This window comes from Macaca fascicularis, chromosome 8 (genome assembly GCF_037993035.2).
Source record: "Macaca fascicularis isolate 582-1 chromosome 8, T2T-MFA8v1.1".
NCBI lineage: Eukaryota > Metazoa > Chordata > Mammalia > Primates > Cercopithecidae > Macaca > Macaca fascicularis.
In genome coordinates, this window is record NC_088382.1 from 100572986 (window position 1) to 100592512 (window position 19527).

The 19527-nt window shown below is 37.8% G+C and overlaps 1 protein-coding gene and 1 long non-coding RNA gene across 2 annotated transcripts in view; one reads left to right on the forward strand and one right to left on the reverse strand.

Moving 5' to 3' along the window:
* The window catches only part of NECAB1 (N-terminal EF-hand calcium binding protein 1), a 175122-nt gene that overhangs the window by 90020 nt on the left and 65575 nt on the right, over positions 1-19527 (forward strand). The gene's annotated exons all lie outside the window — the stretch shown is intronic.
* LOC141407433 (uncharacterized) lies at positions 15-4397 on the reverse strand. The gene is made up of 2 exons (XR_012416503.1): positions 4113-4397; positions 15-1439 (listed from the first exon to the last, which is right to left on the reverse strand). It is a non-coding gene; the product is annotated as an uncharacterized lncRNA (long non-coding RNA).

The window sequence follows — 19527 nt, forward strand, 5'->3', positions numbered from 1 at the left end:
GAAAATCATACCTATTTTCAAGTATAGATTCTTTATTATCACTGATAGATTATTTTTCTTCATATTAAATGAGCTATGTTATTCATTTGCAACATAATTATAAACACTATATGCCAAAGACTGTGCTTCGTGTTGAGGATACAAAGAGCTGTTAGAATAGCTCTCAGCCTGGTGGTGATACAAGTGTGTAAACTAAGTAATATGTTTTGAATCTTTTCCCTCTCCAAATCCCATATTGAATTGTAATCCCCAGTGTTGGAGGTGGGGCCTGGTGGGAGGTGATTGGCTCATGGATCACCATTCCCCCAGTGCTGTTCTCCTGATGCTGAATGAGTGAGTTATCATGCGATCTGGTTGTTTAAAAAAGTGTGTGGCGCCTCCTTGCCCCTCTCCTTCCTCCTCTGGCCATGTGATATGCTTTGCTTCTCCTTTACCTTCCACCATGATTGAAAGCTCCCTGAGGCCTCCCCAGAAACAGAAGTCACTATGCTTCCTGTACAGCTTGCAGAACTGTGAGCCAATTAAACCTCCTTTCTTTACAAATTACCCAGCCTCACATATTTCTTTATAGCAATGAGGGAACTGACTAATGCACTAAGCATTACAGTATAGCCCAGTGAGAAGCACAAGACATCTAATTCATGCTGGAGGTGAGACGACACCTGAACACTTATAGATAAAGGAAGTTGGTAGAGCTGAACAAAGGAGACCTAAATACAGGGAACAGCACATGCAGAGGCTCTGAGTCAAGAGGGTCACAGGACACTCTAGGAAATGAAGCTGGACAATAAGGATGAAGTACCGAAGAGTGGCATGACGTGAGATGAAACTGGAGTGCTAGGGAGGCCCCACACCTTTCATGATGTCAGCAAAGCTAAGGATTTAGGCCTGTATCCTAAGTGCAAATAAGTCAGCAAATATTTAAAGCAGAAGTAAAAAAAACTCATGCAGTCTTTCAAAAAGACCATATAAGAATTAACTTGGAACTGGGGTGGATAATATAGAGGAATAGGATCAGAAAGATGAGTGAGTAGTTTAGTTCATTAGTCTGGATAAGAAATGTTGATATTTGGAAAACAATAAAGACTCAACTGAATTTTGGAAAATAAAGTTCAGAAAGTGCCCTAAAACTTCAAGGAAAACAGAAAATGTAAGAAAATTGGAGCACCAGGCTAGTGTTTCCTATATCCAAATAACAAATTCCAAAAAGAGAGAGAGAAAGAAAAAAGGAAAACAGGTAAAAAGTGGAATCAGAACACATTTTCTTTAGAGCTCTTCAGGAATATTTGGAAACTGTATAATAACTTCATCCCTTGGAAACTTCTCTCCAGAAATGGCCATTAAAAAATTCTCTGCTTTGCGTGTCTAGCTTCTTCTTGTTCTTCAAGTCTCATCTTAAATACCATGGCCTCAGAAAGGTCTTCTCTGACCACTTCCATCTAAAAAAAAGAAAGGGTCATCTCTGTTAGAGTAGCTCATCTGTTCCTTGCTGGCAATTTATCATAATCAGTGAGTAACTGTGCAATGTTTTTGTTGTTGTGTGTTTGTTGTCTGTAAAGAGAGAGAAGGGCAGTGACTGCTTTTTGGTTTTGGGGGTTTTTTTGTTTTGTTTTTGGCTCACCATGTTTACTCTGAACCTAGCACAGGACCTGACAATTAAAATCATACTCAAAAAGTTTATTGATGGATTAAATTAATTGATTGGTTAAATAAATACACATATAACTCCAAAAGCTAAACACTTTTGCTCCTAAAAGAAAAATTGCTCCTAAGTTAATTTAAGAAGCTTCCAGATTTCCTCTAATACGAAGAAAAAAACAAGTTATATAATCTTCCTTATTTCCTCAGAAATATGCACTAAAATCATGTTGTTTTCCTTGTATTAAGACAATGAGGTTTTGTGGGATTTAAATTGAGGTCAACCTGTTGTTTTGGTTTCTTAAGTTATAAAATCTTTTTCTTGGCACTGACCCTTAAAAATGCCTGTGATTCATATTATCATACTGTTTAATCGAGAAAAACATATGTCTCTGATTTAAATTAAAAAGGAAAAAGAAAAAAGAAATAGTCAAAATTAAAATTAGAAAAAGCCCCTTTGTGTAATAGCTCAAAGATGAATAAAATGCAGGAGTTTTGACATTTCTCAAGCCACTGTTGAATAGACATCTTCTCCACACTGTCTAGCACATGGACCCTTCGGAATGAGAAATCTAGCATTTGTCTCTGTATTTCTACCCAGATAAAAAGTCCTGTCTTGGTAGGAAGATCTGATTGTTCTAGGCTTTTATGAAAAATGAAATACAAGCCTTTTATGATCTATCTTGACAGGCAGTACCTCTGTTTGCAGTGTCAGAGAATGGATAAAATGGGATTTAGCTGCCTACCTTAAACTCCAGATGACTCAGGACAAATACAATCTGTCATTATTTTCCCTCCTCCTCCTTCTCCCTTAACCCCAGTCTTTTGTCAGATCCTCAAGGGCTGCATGGATTATTTTACTTTGCTTGTTATTCTGGAACAAAACACCGTAGGTCAAATTCCAAATAGCCATTTGAAAGTCCCAAAGGTAACTAAAACCAGAACCCTCTGTCTGACTTTGGAATGTTTCGCACACACAAAAAAATAGCTTTGTCCATTAGTTTTTCTTCTTTCTACAGGGTAGAGGTGATAAGTTAACTTGCAGCATTAGTATGCGAAGTGCTTGTGATCTCAAAGCAAATATAGAATTCTGATGCTACAGCTGAATTCATCATGTGCTATGTTATATAAACACAAATGGGATTCGCTGTTTATTAGCAGGGCTTAAAAGGAGATTATCACAAGTTAAAGTGAAGAATGGCATTTTCAAAATAATTATTTAGGGTTTGTTAGTTACCTTACTGAGTGCAGCCATGAAATGTTCCAAAATTAAAGTGTATATATATTTTTTCTTCTGACAGTTATTTTTCAAACAAACACACCCTACAGTACATTTTCAATAATTTAAAGAAAAAAATAGACTTGAATCCTAGCACTTCCGGGCCTCTGTCTCTGTCTTACTCTCCTACATCTGTCTTCGGGATCTATGTTGATTCTCTCTTTAGCATCTACAGATCCCTTTATCTTAATCTTTTCATCTCTCCTCTATCTCTAATTTTTTTTTATGTTGAGCATCTGGGCCTCCCAGGGCTCCATATTCCTTTCACTAAAGATCACAATCATTTTATTTGAGTCTTACTATGAAAAAGATGAAATAGCAATAGGACACAGAATTTCTATTTGGGACAAACATCATTACCATAATTTTATGTAGGATTTATTATTAAAATTTTCCCTTGTTTCAGGCAAAATATCCAAGCTGAAATGATACCATATGTGGCATAGTAAAATACCCTTGTAGGCTTACAGAAGGCAAGCATTTTAATTTTTCATTATAGTTTCATTGCAATCCTTTAAGTATTCAATCCTTAAGTATTTAAAAATAAGATGAAGAAATTATTCTTGGACTTCAGAGCAACCACAAAAAAAAGTACTTTTTAAACCGTTTATTTGACATCTTCTTTTTTCCTTGAAATTTTCTGTCAAAATGAGTATGTTTAGGGAAGAAGAAGTAGAGACTAGGAGGATGGAAAATAGGAGAGAAGTGTTTTGAGGTTGCAAGTTTGGTTCAATAGGAGAGAAACCCTGAGTCAGGTCCAAGCCTTGGACTCCTCCATGCAGCCCTCACCAGACTTCTGCCCAGCACCTGGCAAAGGGGAACTCAACACCTCTGGGAAGGTTGCTCAATGAAGTAAGGAGGAACATGTTCTCGTAGCAGACCCTAGTTATCCTGAAGGACTCTGCAGTACCTACTTCCTGGACAGAAAAACCTCCACCTCTCAGTGGGTAAGGAGGAGATAGAACTGAGATGAGAGCCCTAACCCTTCTAATTCATGTGAGCATGGCTTTGGGTGTAATTTAAAGGTGATGAAAAACCACTTTGAGGTTATTGATAGAGTTCACACAGTGGTGTAGGCGATTAATTCAGGCAAAGATCATCAACAAAGTAGTGGCTAAGGTGGATATGCTAGGAGGATGGAGGACAGAGTGCATAGTAATGTCTGGGCAGGCTCAAGACTTGGATTGGTACCTACCTGGCAACCACATCACTGGTTCTTTCTAGCCATTGCTGCAGCCCCACCAGACTCTTGGTGACTGATCTGACTTTGCTGAGCCAAGTTGCCAAATGATGCCTAATGACTCTTCTTTCCAGCCAGTCTAGGGCTTCCATGGCTATGACCAAAAAGAGGATGAGGAATAGCTGTCAATGCCAACTAGTGTTCATATAGCACCTTGGAGTTTTCACATATGCTTTAATATACAGTATTTCAGTTACTCTTCATCACATCCCTGTAAGGAATTTCAGGCAAAAGGTAATATACCCATTTCAAAAATGAGGAAACTGAGTCACAATGTGGCTAGTTGATTTATTGATATCCTAAAGATAATGAAATTTAAACCAAGTGATTCTCATTTAAATTTTTTTTATTTAAGGTTTATGTGGTTCCATATGAACATGCTATAAACCTGCAGTTGTAAGTTCTATCATGACACAAAACATTTCTGGTATTAGGTGCCTTTGGTCTTTGAAACAATCAGTCTTTAGAGTTCAGCTGTGTCTCAGCAAAGGCATAAAGATTTCTAGCTTCTCTGTTAGAAATATTTTCAGTTTTGTTTTTGACAAATGAATAAGTAGCTATCCAGAACTCAGTGTAATATGTGAGGAATATATGAAAGAAATTATAGACAGAAGCAGATGATAATTAAATGCTGAAATCATAATTAAATCCTGAAATCAAAAGATGAAGGTGCATAAGCAAAGTTCTAGGCAAGGAAGTTCATATTGTTTATTATAGTTTGTTGTCATTAGAGAAATGAACTTTAATTAGAAAGTAAGAGAAGTTACATGCCCATGTCAAACAATGGATATTTAGCTTTTTACTTACTAGAATGAAATATATCCAAAGGAAAGGCTACTGTACTGGAGAGAAGTAAGCAAAAATATTGGTCTTCTGGGCTCTGAATGAATTTATAAAGGATCTGAAAGCATTCCAATAGGAGTCCTACTGATTTTTTTTTTAAAAAATAGGTAACTATTACTTCTCGGTTGACACTTAAAATGCCGTGTTTACTATTTGCTAAATACTTATAATGTACTCAGTTTTGTGTCAGAACTCACTATTCTGTTCCTGTGGTAAACTGTTTTTTCTGGTATTAAGTATTATTATCACGTTATCTTAATTCGTGTGTACTTAGATACTTTTGAAAATGTAAAAGTGCAGGTCTTCTCTGATTGTTCTTCTCTTTCTCTCTCTTTTTTTTTTTTCTGGTGGAGACAGGGTTTCACTATGTTGCTCAGGCTGGTTTCAAACTCCTGAGCTCAGGCAATCCATCCACTTCACCTTTCCAAAGTGCTGGGATTACAGGCGAGATCCACTGCACCTGGCCTGACTCTTCTTCTTTAGCAGTTTTGCCCTTAGTTTGCCATGTTTGCATAAGTTTTGTAATTGTTTTTTCAATTCTGGGAAAAACTTTTATTGGAATTTTCATTAAATTTATAAAGTAATTTTGAGAGAATTGTCATCTTGGTAATATTTTCCCTTCCCATGCAGGTACAAATATATTTTTTCATTTATTCAAGCTTCTTTTTATGCCTCATTAAATATTTTTATGATACCTCATATAGGTTCAAAACATTTCCTGTTAAATCTGTTCATATATATTTTATATTTTTGTTGTTTTATAAATGGCCACCCTCTCTAACTTCCTAACTTAATGTTGGTGCTATATTGGAAAATGATTAATTTTTGTATACACATTTGGTAACTAGATTAGCTACCATCTTGAGTAGCTGTTCTGTCCGTGACATGCCATTTATCATCCTTTACTGATATTACAGCTTGAACATTGAGAGCCTCTGTCACTGTAAGAAACAACCCACCTAATCTCTCTTTTAGGGAAGTTGACCAATCTGTATATAGTCTGTAATGCCCTGACTATCTTCTCCCACTTTTTTTATCTGAACTTTGAAGCTATACTTTACACCTATTGTTGTTACATAAGATTTCAAATTCTACTTCATTACCACAAGGCAGTAATAAACTATGACTTACACTTTAGAATCTTGTGTCTTAAAGGGACAAGATCATTTTCCACAAAACCAAACATAGTTTTAAAAAGCTTGAGTAGCAAAATTCTATAAATGCAAACATGTGAAACATTAGCCGATTCTTACATATTTTTAACAGAAAAGACACAAACAATAAAAGTAAATAATATATTTAATTAATTGGCAGCACATCGATATAGGCCAGAAATAAACTTGATGTTCAGAAAAGGGAAAGATCAGTGCTCACTGAGTAGTCAGATAAAACATCAGGGAGAAGGTGAGACTCAAATGAGCCTCAAAGAATGGGCAATTTTAATAAAGGAAAAAGAGAATAGAAGAGCCTGCAGATAATGACCTTACTTTGACTTTTTAAGGAGGCAGCTATGAAGCCTAGTTTCATCAGAGGCCCTCTTTCATGTCCAGAGGAGGCTGTGGTTTACAGATGGAGGGGTCAGGTCATGCTGACTGCAGTTGGTATTTCACCTTATTTACAGTTTCTCAAATGAATGTATAAATAACAAACTGTGATCTTGCAAATAATCTTGAATCAAGGGGCCTTAAAAAAAAAAAAAAAAAAAAAACTTAACAGATTGCTAGAGCTGTGGCAGGTAGAAGCCCCAGGTCAACTGCTGGTATACCCCAAAGCCACAGAGGTCCCTATTAGTAATCATTTTTTTCATGATTGTTTTCTATTTTCAGACAGTCCTACCAATCCTTCCTCCCCATCCTAACCAGAAATAAGATAGAGTGATAAATTATTTTTATTTTATTTCATGCACCTATAATTTCAAATAGCCATTTTTTTCCTTTGTGAGGATTTTCTTTTATTTATCTTACTTAGATTGCTAGTGGGAACATTTATATTCCTAATAGAAAGTGGGAGTTAATTTTCTGCCTAATGAAAGGACGAGTACAAATTATACTGTTCTATTTAAAAAGAAAAGCCGGTTTATTTTGCCCAAAAATATAGTTCTGAACTACAGTTGCCTGAGTGAATGTACAGTCCTATTTCTGAAGAAATGAACTTTGAAATTCTAAAAGCTAGATAAGGGAGAGAAGTTAATGCAGACATTCATGGGGGATAAACAGCACAGCATGTGATTCCTTCTGTCACGAGAATTAAATTTGATATGACTCATTTCTTTTGCCTGAAGTGGAAAAGTGCAGAGGGAGAGATTAAAAATTGGTCTGTCTTGTGTTTCTCAGATCTGATGGGCATCAGTTATTATCATGTTGAAGTTGTTCTTTCCCGTTTTTATTTACAAAGAGGAAATACTGAACATTGCAAACCAGAAATACTAAAGGTTACTTGAGAATTAATTCGTTTTGGCAAAGTCTTTATTTTCAAAATAATACATCCAAAAGAATGTACTTTCAAAAAGAAAATGAATATGTGCAAAAAAATATATTATAGGTGCTTCCCCTTGGCTGCAGGACAAGAGAGCTCAGGGCCACATGGTATTGTGTGACATCCCTTTGGAATGATTGATCCCGTGACCTGTCAGTTGTGTAATAACACATGGAATGTAGCTCTAACAGCGGTGCAGGGTTATTGAATTGACTGAGATCTCTGGGAAACTTTCCCACAATTTCTTTGGGTTTCAGTTTGAATTTCTGTTATGGATCATACTCACTTTTTAGGACTACCAATTATGCCACAAGCAGCCTAGTTTCTCACAGTATGGGAAGGAGATGTTTTCATCAGTTGTACATCTGGGTTTCAGAATACTGGCTGTGTGTTATTACTCTGTAAGACTGAATGTCTATCTGGGAAACCACTTAGCTTTATTTTATGAGCCAAAATAATAATAATAATAATGTAATAACATAGCTAACATCTGTGCAGCCATTACCAGTTTCCAGGTACAATGCTAAGTACTTTTATTTTAGAAATGTATTTTATCCTAATCCTCTTTGGGTAGATTCGGTGATTATTGCTCTAAGTGTAATAGGAAACGAAGACAAAAAAATGTCAGCTAACTCCCTCAAGGTCACAGCTGACACATGGATAGCGATCTTAAGTTGATCCCTATGAATTGCTTTCTAGTCCTCCTTGGCATGAAGCTATTAGAGTTTCTAGTCAATTTCTTGAGAAGATGACAAAAATTATGGCTGAGAAGACAGAAAATATATTGAAGGATTTGTTAGTTGTAATCGTTATCTACTGCTGAAGTTTCTGAGGGTCAGGAATCCAAGCATGGCTTAAGTGGGTGATTCCTATTCAGAGATTATCTTGAGATTGTAGGCATTTTAAGGTCCTTGAGGAATTGCTTTCAAGCTCACTCACATGGCTGCTGACACATTCCAAGGAAATAGAGTCAGTTATGTGGCTTCTATTTGTCACCACATGGGCCTCTCCATAGGGTTGCTCCTATGACATAGTAGCTGGCTTTCTCTAGAGAAGTGATTGTAAAGAGAGAGAGGCCGGGTGTGGTGGCTCATGCCTGTAATCCCAGCACTTTGGGAGGCCGAAGCGGGCGGATCACTTCTGCCATATTCTATTCACTAGAAGCAAGTCATTAAGTCCAGCCCACATTCAATGGGAGGGGAATTAAACTCCACTTGTGTGCATATATCTTTAAAACTACCATAGTAGTCAACTATTAACTTTGTGTGTGTAAGTGTGTGTGTGTGTGTGTGTGTGTGTGTGTGTGCTGGTGGAAGAAAATCTTTATCTGTTTTTTTCCTCCATTTATATCTACCCCATTAAAAGAAATCAAATTGATTTTTGAAACTCTGACATACATGCCTATCCCTTATATTAGCTGAATGCTTCTAATATGGTTTGGCTGTGCCCTCACCCAAAATCTCCCCTTGAATTGTAATCCCTACAATCCCCATAATCCCCATGTGTCAAGGATGGGACCAGGTGGAGGTAATGGGATCATAGGGGCTGTTTCCCCCATGCTGCCATCGTGATAGTGAATGTGCCTCACAAGATCTGATGGTTTTATAAGCGTCTGGCATTTCCCCTGCTTGCACTTCATCCTACCACCCTGTGAAGAAGGTGCCTGATTGTCCCTTGCCTTCTGCCACGATTGTAAGTTTCCTGAGGCCTCCCCAGCAATGTGGAACTGTGAGTCAATTAAATGTCTTTTCTTTATAAATGACCTAATCTTGGGTATTTCTTCATAGCAGTGTGAGAATAGACTAATACAGTAAAAATTCTGAAAGACAATGAGAATCAATTATGTTTTATCTTTAGAACTAAGCCACACATACAAATGTATATATAATGAATATATATCAATAAAGCCCAAACATATATAACAAGATGAAAAATACATTTGCCTGAGTTTGAGTTAATATTAAATATGGTCACTCTAAAACAAGTTTTTAAAGAAGTATTTTAAAACTATCAGCTTTCAAAGAGCGTTCCAGATTTTAATGTCTGAAAATCCATATCCCTGAAAAACAACTCAGTTTATTCACTGGTTCAGCAGAAATTCCATTCTAGGAAATGGAAAGGAATCTAGGTTTTGCAACACAATGCCCTCAAGAGTCTCACTATAAAGCAAAATGGGTAATTTAGGACTATCTTCCATCCAAAACTTTAAGTAGATTTCATAAGAAAGGTTTAAACAACATGTGGTAAGACTAGAAAATAGGAAAGCATCACTTTGTCCAGTAAATCTGGAAAGTTATCATGGAGTAAACAGTATTGAAGATAAACTTCAAAGAGTGAAAGGCTTATGGCCAAAGATTGCTGGGAAATAGTGAGAATGAAAGTCACTTCAAGGAAAAGGAGTAATAGAAACAAAAGTGTGAGAAACAGAATGCATTTTCATAGAAATTTGGGGAATACAGAGCGTTTGAAGCCTTAAGTAATTTTGAACACTGTGAGTGTCCAGACTGACAGGCAAATTGGCTGAGAAATTTTGCATTTAATCATTAAGTAGCAGAGGTGTATTGGAAGTTTTTGAATAATGGAAATAAAGTTGGTCACATGAGGCTCAGTTAGGAAAGCTTTACTTCTCTCATATCTACTTATTTGTTTCCCAGCTGTCACCTCTAAAATGAGGATAATGTTTACTCGTAACACTGATCTTGATTGTTTGAAAGAAAAGCTATTCTACATATTATGCTGTTTTGTGTATATTTATATGTATGCTATCCTAGGTATTTCTATGAATTCTAGAGGGTTTTTCACAATTTTCAACAAATATTACCTATTCCCACATAGAAAAAAAATGTAATAGAACTAAGAATTTTTCTCCTTTTATAAAATATCATTCTTGATCTGATTCTTTTTTTGGTTGTTGACAGTCACAGGAGGAATTAAGAAACACAAAGTTAAGGTCGTTAATACTGAATGCTTTCCCATTCAAGAATTTTTTTTTTTTTAGATAGGCTTTCACTCCTGTTGCGCAGGTTGGAGTGCAGTGGTGGGATCTCAGCTCATTGCAACCTCTGCCTCCCAGGTTCAAGCAATTCTCCTGCCTCAGTCTCCCAAGTAGCTGGGACCACAGGAACACACCACTGTGCCTAGCTAATTTTTGTATTTTTAGTAGAGATGGGGTTTCACCATATTGTCCAGGCTGGTCTCGAACTCCTGGGCTCAAGCTGCGTTGGCCTCCCACATTGCTAGGATTACAGGCGTGAACCACCACACCCAGCCTCAAGTACATGTTTATACTTGATAAACTTTTTTGTTTATCGAAACATAGCAGATAAAGGCCAAGAATTTTTGGTTTATAACAACAGGCAAAATGGCAATTATGCAAAATGTTCAGAAAATATTTGAAGGATTTTTCTTGGTTTTCTCAGGAGCATCAGAAGACATAGCTTATCACTCTCTTCCTTACATGGTCATGTAGTTTTTCTGTATTACTTTGAATATTGGCATTTCAATGAAATAAAATTGAAGTGGGTGAGGGGTTAACGCATAGGATTTTTTCTCTATTGTAGGAGAGAAATGTGCCTTGATTTTCTTCATCGTTCAGTCAAATATGAGCATTAATAGCTATATAACTATGATAAACATTGATAGCATCATAATTTCCATTTTCATAAAGAATATTGGCTCACTAAGTATCACATCTATCGAATTTTCTTCGTAACATATACAATATTTAAAATGATATATATATATATATTTTTTTTTTTTTTTTTTTTTTTTTTTTTTTTTTGAGACGGAGTCTCGCTCTGTAGCCCAGGCTGGAGTGCAGTGGCTGGATCTCAGCTCACTGCAAGCTCCACCTCCCGGGTCCACGCCATTCTCCTGCCTCAGCTTCCCGAGTAGCTGGGACTACAGGCGTCCGCCACCTCGCCTGGCTAGTTTTTTTTTTTTTGTATTTTTTAGTAGAGACGGGGTTTCACCATGTTAGCCAGGATGGTCTCGATCTCCTGACCTCGTGATCCACCCGTCTTGGCCTCCCAAAGTGCTGGGATTACAGGCTTGAGCCACCGCGCCCGGCCTTAAAATGATATTTTAACAGTAAAGAAATATTTCAGGCTGGGTGCCGTGGCTCATGCCTGTAATCCCAGCACTTTGGGCGGCTGAGATGGGTGGATCACGAGGTCAGGAGATCGAGGCCATCCTGGCTAACATGGTGAAACCCCGTCACTACTAAAAATATTAAAAAAAAAAAAAAAGAAATATTTTAAATGAAAAAGAAATGATCTATATGATTATTAACCCCCCCAAAAAGGCAATTGTCATATTTGTACCCCCTTTAGATCTTTGTTGCCTCACGCTCTTTGCTTCATCCTCTACGATCAAGTGAGTCACCTAGTCCCAATAATTTTGTCCTTAATGTTGCTCACGTCCATCTTCTTCCCTCACAACCCACTGTCTGGGCCACATGAGGCAGAGTCTCCTTGACTCGCACAGGGATTCCTTGTTACAGTCACTGAAGTCATTATTTTTCATCCAGTGTTGTCTACAGATCATTCTCCATCCTGCAAGATGAGACATCTTTCCAAAAATTAAGACTTTCCCTCACCTCCTTAAAACTTTACATTGGCTCCTCATTGACCTCAGGAAAAAGTCTAGACTCTTTGCCCAGAGCACACAGGCCCACCCAAATTTGAGCCTTCTCTGCTCATCTACCCACCTCTCTAGTTCCACCTCTTGCCAGTCCCTACCAGATGATTTTCTCTCCATCTATACTCAGCCATTTGCACTTCTCTGAGTTCCCCACCATCTCTGTCTCCCAACTGGATCTTGCCATATAGTGGTCCTTCCTTGTGGATGACATCACTCTGCCCTCCCTAGGTCCTTCCTCAGGGCTCCTCCAGTTAGCTACTTGCTCTTCATCTGGCCGGTCCTCTGATATTCCTGGTGATTCTACGGGACTTAGATTAACTGTCACTTCCCCGAGGAAGCCTTTCTTGATCCTCCCAGTGGGGTGTTGGTGGGGGTAGAGGGGAGATTAAGTGTTTTCAAACCACCTCTTGCACATCTCCATGGTAGCTCCTTTTACTTTTTACTTGTCTGTCACCCCACCTGTCTTGAAGTGTCTTCTCTCTCACTGTATCACCAACAACTACTAGTTAAAGCACTCAGTAAAGTTTTAAAAATATACATTGTCTCCCAGGGGTGCTGGGGATGTGCTGAAGATCACTGATGATCATGAATCAATTGCCTGGAAAGGAAGAGGGACTTGGCGACCACAATCCAATTCTGAACAGATGGACAGCCCAGATGGGTGTCCATTCCGAGGGACTAGGGAGAATGTGAAAAGGGAGCAGATTTACAGAATACCCATCCCCAGACTGTTTCTAAAATTTGGAACGATTGGTTGTCCAGAGCAACACAATACTCTTTCTGAACTCACCAACCCATGGGGTGAAAGCTATCTATCTCCATCCTGCCTGAATTCCAGTAGTGCAGGAGGCAATCAGGGCCCCCTGCAATGGGCCAGATGGATTTTATGGTGAGCTGGGGAGGTCTGGGGCAAAGAAAGGGATTAGCAGTTTTAATCATAGTGCTCATACAGTTTTGTATTTTGTAAAGAATGCTATTTAAAAAAAAATTATAGGTCAGCATCAACTTTTGTCATGGTTGGATTTTTTTCTTTAGTTCATTATGTTGAACTTGCCTTTTAGATGATTTTGCCTATGACACATCTTTAGTTCATGATCTGCTCTGACATTTTGAGAGCTGTAACCAAGATTATAATGTGGCAGGACATGATAAGCATAGGTGAGTAATATTTTTAGAATTTCTTAGAAACAGAAGCTGATTTTCATGCTGATAACCTAAAAAGCAAGGAGGAGAAATAGACACATATAGCATAAATACCATATAAAGTGGACCAATAACATATTTAATTGTATATTTGTAACAGTTCCAGACACATTTTTTCTCACATAAATATTTTTAATAATGGTCATGCTAAACAGAGCCCAATTCTTCCTTAATATATAAGGAAATACATGATATTAGAAGAATAAAACTATTTTTATTTCCTTGTTAATTCTGCCTTTGAGTTCTGCATAGGTCATTTATGTACATTAAAATATGGAAAACTACCTCTCACCCCCCCCAAACTATACAAATCAAAATATGTGGGATAAATGGAGAGATGTCTCTGGAAATAACAATTTCATACTTATGAAAAACTTGATTTGATTCCTAGCTCTGCTATTTGCTAGCATATGCCCAAATTAATCTTTTTGCCTTTATTTCTTTCATTTTCAGATGTTGGGAAGATAAAATGATATAATGCATGTAGGGGGTCTAGCACTGCAAGTGGCCCATAATAAGCACAATATAGGCATAATAGTCATAGGACTAGTTATCTTTCTACTTCCAAGGTCATTCTCAAGTTTCATACTTTGTTATTGGAAACAATTGCTAAACATGTGGCTTGGTGTTTTATATGGATATGATGGATTCTTTCTTACAACAACAGCCAAAATATTTTATTTCTATAAGGCAGAGGGGAGAATTCAACAGAGCAGCTAACTAATAATCTAAGTAAAAATTTGGAATGTTGACCCTTCAGAGAAAAATTTAACTTTAAGTTAGAAGTTTACATCCTGATTTTTTTTAGAAAAACAGTAAGTGTAAGTGCTTCATGAGACTTCCCTTCATTTTAAGGATATACATTTCAGCTGATCTATGAAAACCAAATCAATAGTTCAATGAAGTACAGGGGCTTGTTTCTGGGAGAACTTCAGTCCAGTGAATACATAGAGATGCATGTATTTCCCTGAGTGATTGACTAAGCTGCTAAGTTGCTGCTTATGGACACAGACACACATGATTGCATAGAGGCACAAATGCCTGTTAATAACAGAATTATCAAAACTAAACAGAAATTAATTCTCAAAAATATAAAGGAACAAGTGAAAGGGAAGCACAGCACCTAGTCAGCCATCTTCTTGTTAATATAATCAAAACAGATCATCTGCAGTGACAGAACATATACTCCTACAACACTCTTGGAAGCACAAAGGAGGTATGTGAGACCTAGCTACCAAAGCTATAAATAACTCCAGGAGCAGAACTCAGTGCCTCTGAATCCCAGAGAAAGAAAACAGAAAAAGTGGCCTCAACACTGAGGAAGCACAGAAATCTTTTGAAAAGCAAAAAAGAAACAAACCAAAGGCATGTATGTGCAGAGCAGGTGCTACCTCAATTCAGTTTAATAGACACAAAAAGCACCTACCGTGTTCAGAGTGTTGCCATGTGCTAGTAACCAAAAGGAATATAATAGGAAACAAAAATTAGCCTTTGCTCTCCAATCAAATAATATAATAACAGCATTTTCTACTCTCTTGATCGTTTTGTTGCAGGTTTTTCAGCTGATAGAAAAAGTGATTATGTATTTGATAAAGAGAAATAGATTAGGAAATTCTGTGAAGCCCCCTTCCTTGCCCCATGAAGTTAAATGAAAATTAGTGAGATTTGTGGCCTCTTTTCAAACAGAGTGCAGAGTGGAATTGGCCTGTGGCCATAGGATACGTATTCCATAGAGAAGTATTTTGTGCAATAGATCTGTGTCAGTAGCTGAAAGGGACTGTTTTCCTTCCTTTAATTCTAACTTTCTACTCCCTTTTATGTTTTCTCATGCAAATCAGAGGCACAATTAAAGCTCAATGAGCTGATGTCAGTAGGAAAATAATTCTTCCAAGTTACTCATTTTAGACCAAGTGTTATGCAAAGTCTGTATTTTATGCAGCCTAATAGACATTCTGTAGATGAGTCTTAAGAATTTATCTCGCAGCCATAATAGATGTACTTATTCTTGTCGGGTGCTGTGTCACACCATGCATCCGTAAGTTGATGCAGAGGCTCTTAAAAACGGCACTTATTAAAACCTCCCTTAAGTATCCTCCACCTTATCCAGAGAAGCTTCTTCTTTTGGAAAATCAAGCAAAACAACTAAGCTAAGACATGTAAAAAAAAAGTTTGAAAAGAAAGCTGTAAGGAAGTACAAGGGGAGGGAGGGGTTGTTAGAGATGAGTTCTAAATTTATTTTCAAAGAATATGTCAGTATGTTCAATTCTCTGCCTTCTACTTTTAAACTTAACTTCCTCGTAAAGCAATCTTTTTCGATTACCTACTCCACCCTGACTCATACTGATTACCTACTCCACCCTGACTCATTCCGGTTACTTACTCCACTCTAACTGATTCCAATCACCTGCTCCACCCTAACTCATTCCGATTACCGCTACCTGCTCTGCCCTGACTCCCGCGAAAGCACTCACTCCTTCATTCTCTTTAAATTAGCCAATCAGAATTAGTTTAGCCTGTGCAGTCTAACCCTAGCCAATAGGGGAAGGACACAGCAGCAGGGGCCACGTGCATCAGGGATAAGAACCCCTTTTCCCTTCTCCAATGGTGTGCGCTCACCATTGTTCCAACTGTAAGGGCACCCACCCTTCTATATATAAGTAACTTGCCTTGCTGAGAAAAATAAAACTAAAAAATTTAAAAAAAAGAATTTAGCAGGTGGAAAGCAACAATAAAAGTTTTCTACTTCAATTTCAAGCCAAATTATTGGCAATTCTTCCTCTTCTGTTTCCACATCCTTAAGAGGATCCTTGAGGGGCACAGATTTACTATAGGTCCACCACTTATCTGTGATTCCAAAATCCAAAAACTTCTGAAAATGGAACGTTTTGGTTTTGTTGTCGTTGTTGTTTGGCAAACTTAGCACCAAAATCCATTTTGTAGCAAAACCTGTTTTAATATTTTAAGAATTTTGCTGCAAAACTACCAATATGGTCATTACAGGGTATTGCTCTAGACACTGCTGTGGGTATTATATAATTACATGACATATGCTAGGTATTACCTGTCTAGACTCTGAAAAATTCTGAACTTTGAAACATATCTAGCTCAATGGTTTCAATAAAAAATTAAGATGGCTATGTCATTATACATGTTATGGCAATGGATGTTCTAATTATTTTTTCAGACTATCAGATTGCATGCTTCAACAATCCTGAAATGTATAATACTATCTTATGTTTAAAAAACAAAGTAAAACAAAAAACTATCAATTATTTGAAAAGTTGATTGCATTTCAAAGAGCAGTCGAATAATATGCATAGACAAGTGAAAATTGACACCTATTGGTCTGGGGAAATGTAAATGAATTTATTAACCTTTCAAAAATGACACTTCTAGGAGACTCAGCTGATAATGCTTGTGGCAAGTGTACTGGCATGAAATGAATGAAGAATGCCTTCATTTGTAGGCTTAATTTACTAAAAGAAATCAGGACTTGCCTCCTGTAAGTCACTGTTGGCAGATGGTTTAAATGGCTTTGAGAGTAATAATTTGATTTAAAGAATAATTCCTTTTTATGTTTTACTGCTGCTACAGAATAAGATTAATTATCATCTCTTTATAAGATTTTTATCCTCTGTCATTTTCCGTAGTAGTTTTCCTACTTATAGCCTGTATCTTCTTTGGAGGTAATATGACCTCAAATTTGTTCCTTGTATATAGAACATCTCTTTAATCAAATTACAGTTAAGAAAAGTCCATAATTACACACCTCACTATCAGGCTGCATTTTGAGTGATAGTGGAAAAACGAACTACCAAGCCTGGCTGATCCCATGAGAATAAGTTCAGCTAGGAAGGAAGTCAAGGCTCACCCCAAAGCTCTCTCTCAAGACTCAACTCCCCTCTTCCATCACTACCACCACTCAGTGCCCCAATCCAAATTTAAAATATAGCCTTGTCTTTAGACTTGGAGTAGCACAACTTTTGTATTTATTTTATTTTATTTTATTTTAGAGATGGAGTCTTGCTCTGTCGCCCAGGCTGGAGTGCAGTGGTGCGATCTCGGCTCACTGCAAGCTCCGCCTCTCGGGTTCATGCCATTCTCCTGCCTCAGCCTCCCGAGTAGCTGGAACTACAGGTGTCTGCCACCATGCCCAGCTGATTTTTTAATAATTTTAGTAGAGATGGAGTTTCACCGTGTTAGCCAGGATGGTCTCTATCTCCTGACCTTGTGATCCGCCTGCCTCGGCCTCCCAACATCCTGGGATTACAGGCGTAAGCCACCGCACTTGGCCTCAACTTCTGTATTTAAATCAATATTGTTCCATTTCACAGAGATTAGACATTATATTAACCATATGGGAACCTGTAAAACCACAGGACCCTAAAAAATTAAGAAATTTGATATTTGGGGCCACCTAGAACTGACAGTCTCCAGAAGGCCTAAAACTTCAACAGAAGTAGCAGCTCCAAGGGAGTTTAAAGCCTCGTTGCTGCTTGGACTGTACTTCCTGTTCCAAGACCCCTGTCTTCTTCTCTTGCCTGGCTCATTGCGTCTTCCATGATGCCCAGTATCTCATACCCATCTGGCCTTTTCACACCTAATTCCGTGTAATTATTAAGAAAGAGATAGCTACTATTTATTGAGCATAATACATGTTGACCACGGTGCATACATTATCTCAATTAGTCTTTTAGCCCAACTGCACTGAGTCACTCTTACAGTCAGGCACCTGGTACATGGTAGGTACTCAATCTACTTTCCTCAGCTCTCTCTTCACCTTCCCTAATAGTTCATTTGTCTCATCCCCACTGAGATTCGTTCATCTGGCACAAGTATTTATGGAATACTGTGTCTGCTCAAATCCTCCAGAAAGCAGAAGCTAAGTGCAAGAGACGTGTTGGGAGAAATGCTTGTGGAAGGTAAAGGGGAGAGGGAACAGGAGCAGTGGGAAGATCCTTCAGGCTTCCCTGCAGGTCTGACACATGTAAAAGGAGGAAGAAATGGAAGTTGGGCAGGCAGGCAGAGCCTCTGACGAAGTTTTGGCTATGCCAATGGGACGCCCAAGCGCAAAGACTGCTCATAAGAGGAGTCCCCCCAGACTTACACCATTCTTAGTCCTTGGCAAGGAATACTGGAGAGAATGTGGCTTCAGCATGAACACTGCCAATACCCAAGGTGTGGCAGCTGGAGATGGGCAGTTAAGCACACTTAAAACAGTTTCTGTCTGTGGTGATTCAAGTCACCGAGGGGTGACTGCCATAGTGTATACCAGGATGTGATTTGAGGAACATGGGCAAAAATTCAAGAATCTGTGAAAATTCACCTTTAAAGATCCACTTCCCTTACTGTCAAAGGTTTTTCAGTCTTTAAGAGTCTAGTATTTACAAGTTTTTAAAAGTAAATATCCCTGGGAATAGAAAGATCTAAAGTCCTAGTTACTGAAGAACTTAGCAGAGGGTAGTTAAAAGCTCACTAAGAGTAAAGAGATGGGACTCAAAATTTATTTGAGCTGGAGCAAGTTTAGAAACTCTGGAACAGAGAGATGTGCAGAAAGAAATAGTGATGTACCAAAAACCAATTGCCTAGGTTTAGCTCTGCCATAGTTTAAAATACATTGATGCTCAACTCTTGTCCCTGATGTATGTGATATTATATAGTACATTTGATTTTTGTATGTGTTTATTATACCTTGCTTTGATTCAGAAAGTTTTACAGTGCTTCCTTTCAGGTGAATGCTTGTTTCTGATACCAGCATGAAGCTAAACATAATAGTTCCCAGAATATTCTGGAAATATTCTGGGACCTTAACTGGACAGTATGTAAGAAGGAAGGAAACATTCCTTCCTCCCTACAGTCTGATACACTACTGAGAATAATAAGCATTACTAAACCAACAATGAGCACTCAATAGGGAGCCTTGAAGAGTACCTTAGTATTTAACACTGTGCTGTAAAGGCATGAAACTTTCCTCTGCCTTTCTCTATGAGTAAACTTAGTGTTGCTGCATTTTCCTTATTAGAATTATTTTCATTTCATTAGTAAAATAGGTAGTTGATCAGGAGTAGAGCAGCTGACCTTAGTCTTTATATACCAATATGGAATGATTCAAGGGTCACATGAAATGTCAAGCTACACACAACAGAACAAGCATGATTCTGTGTACACTGAATCTTCCCACATTGATCACTTTTGAGACCAGATAGTA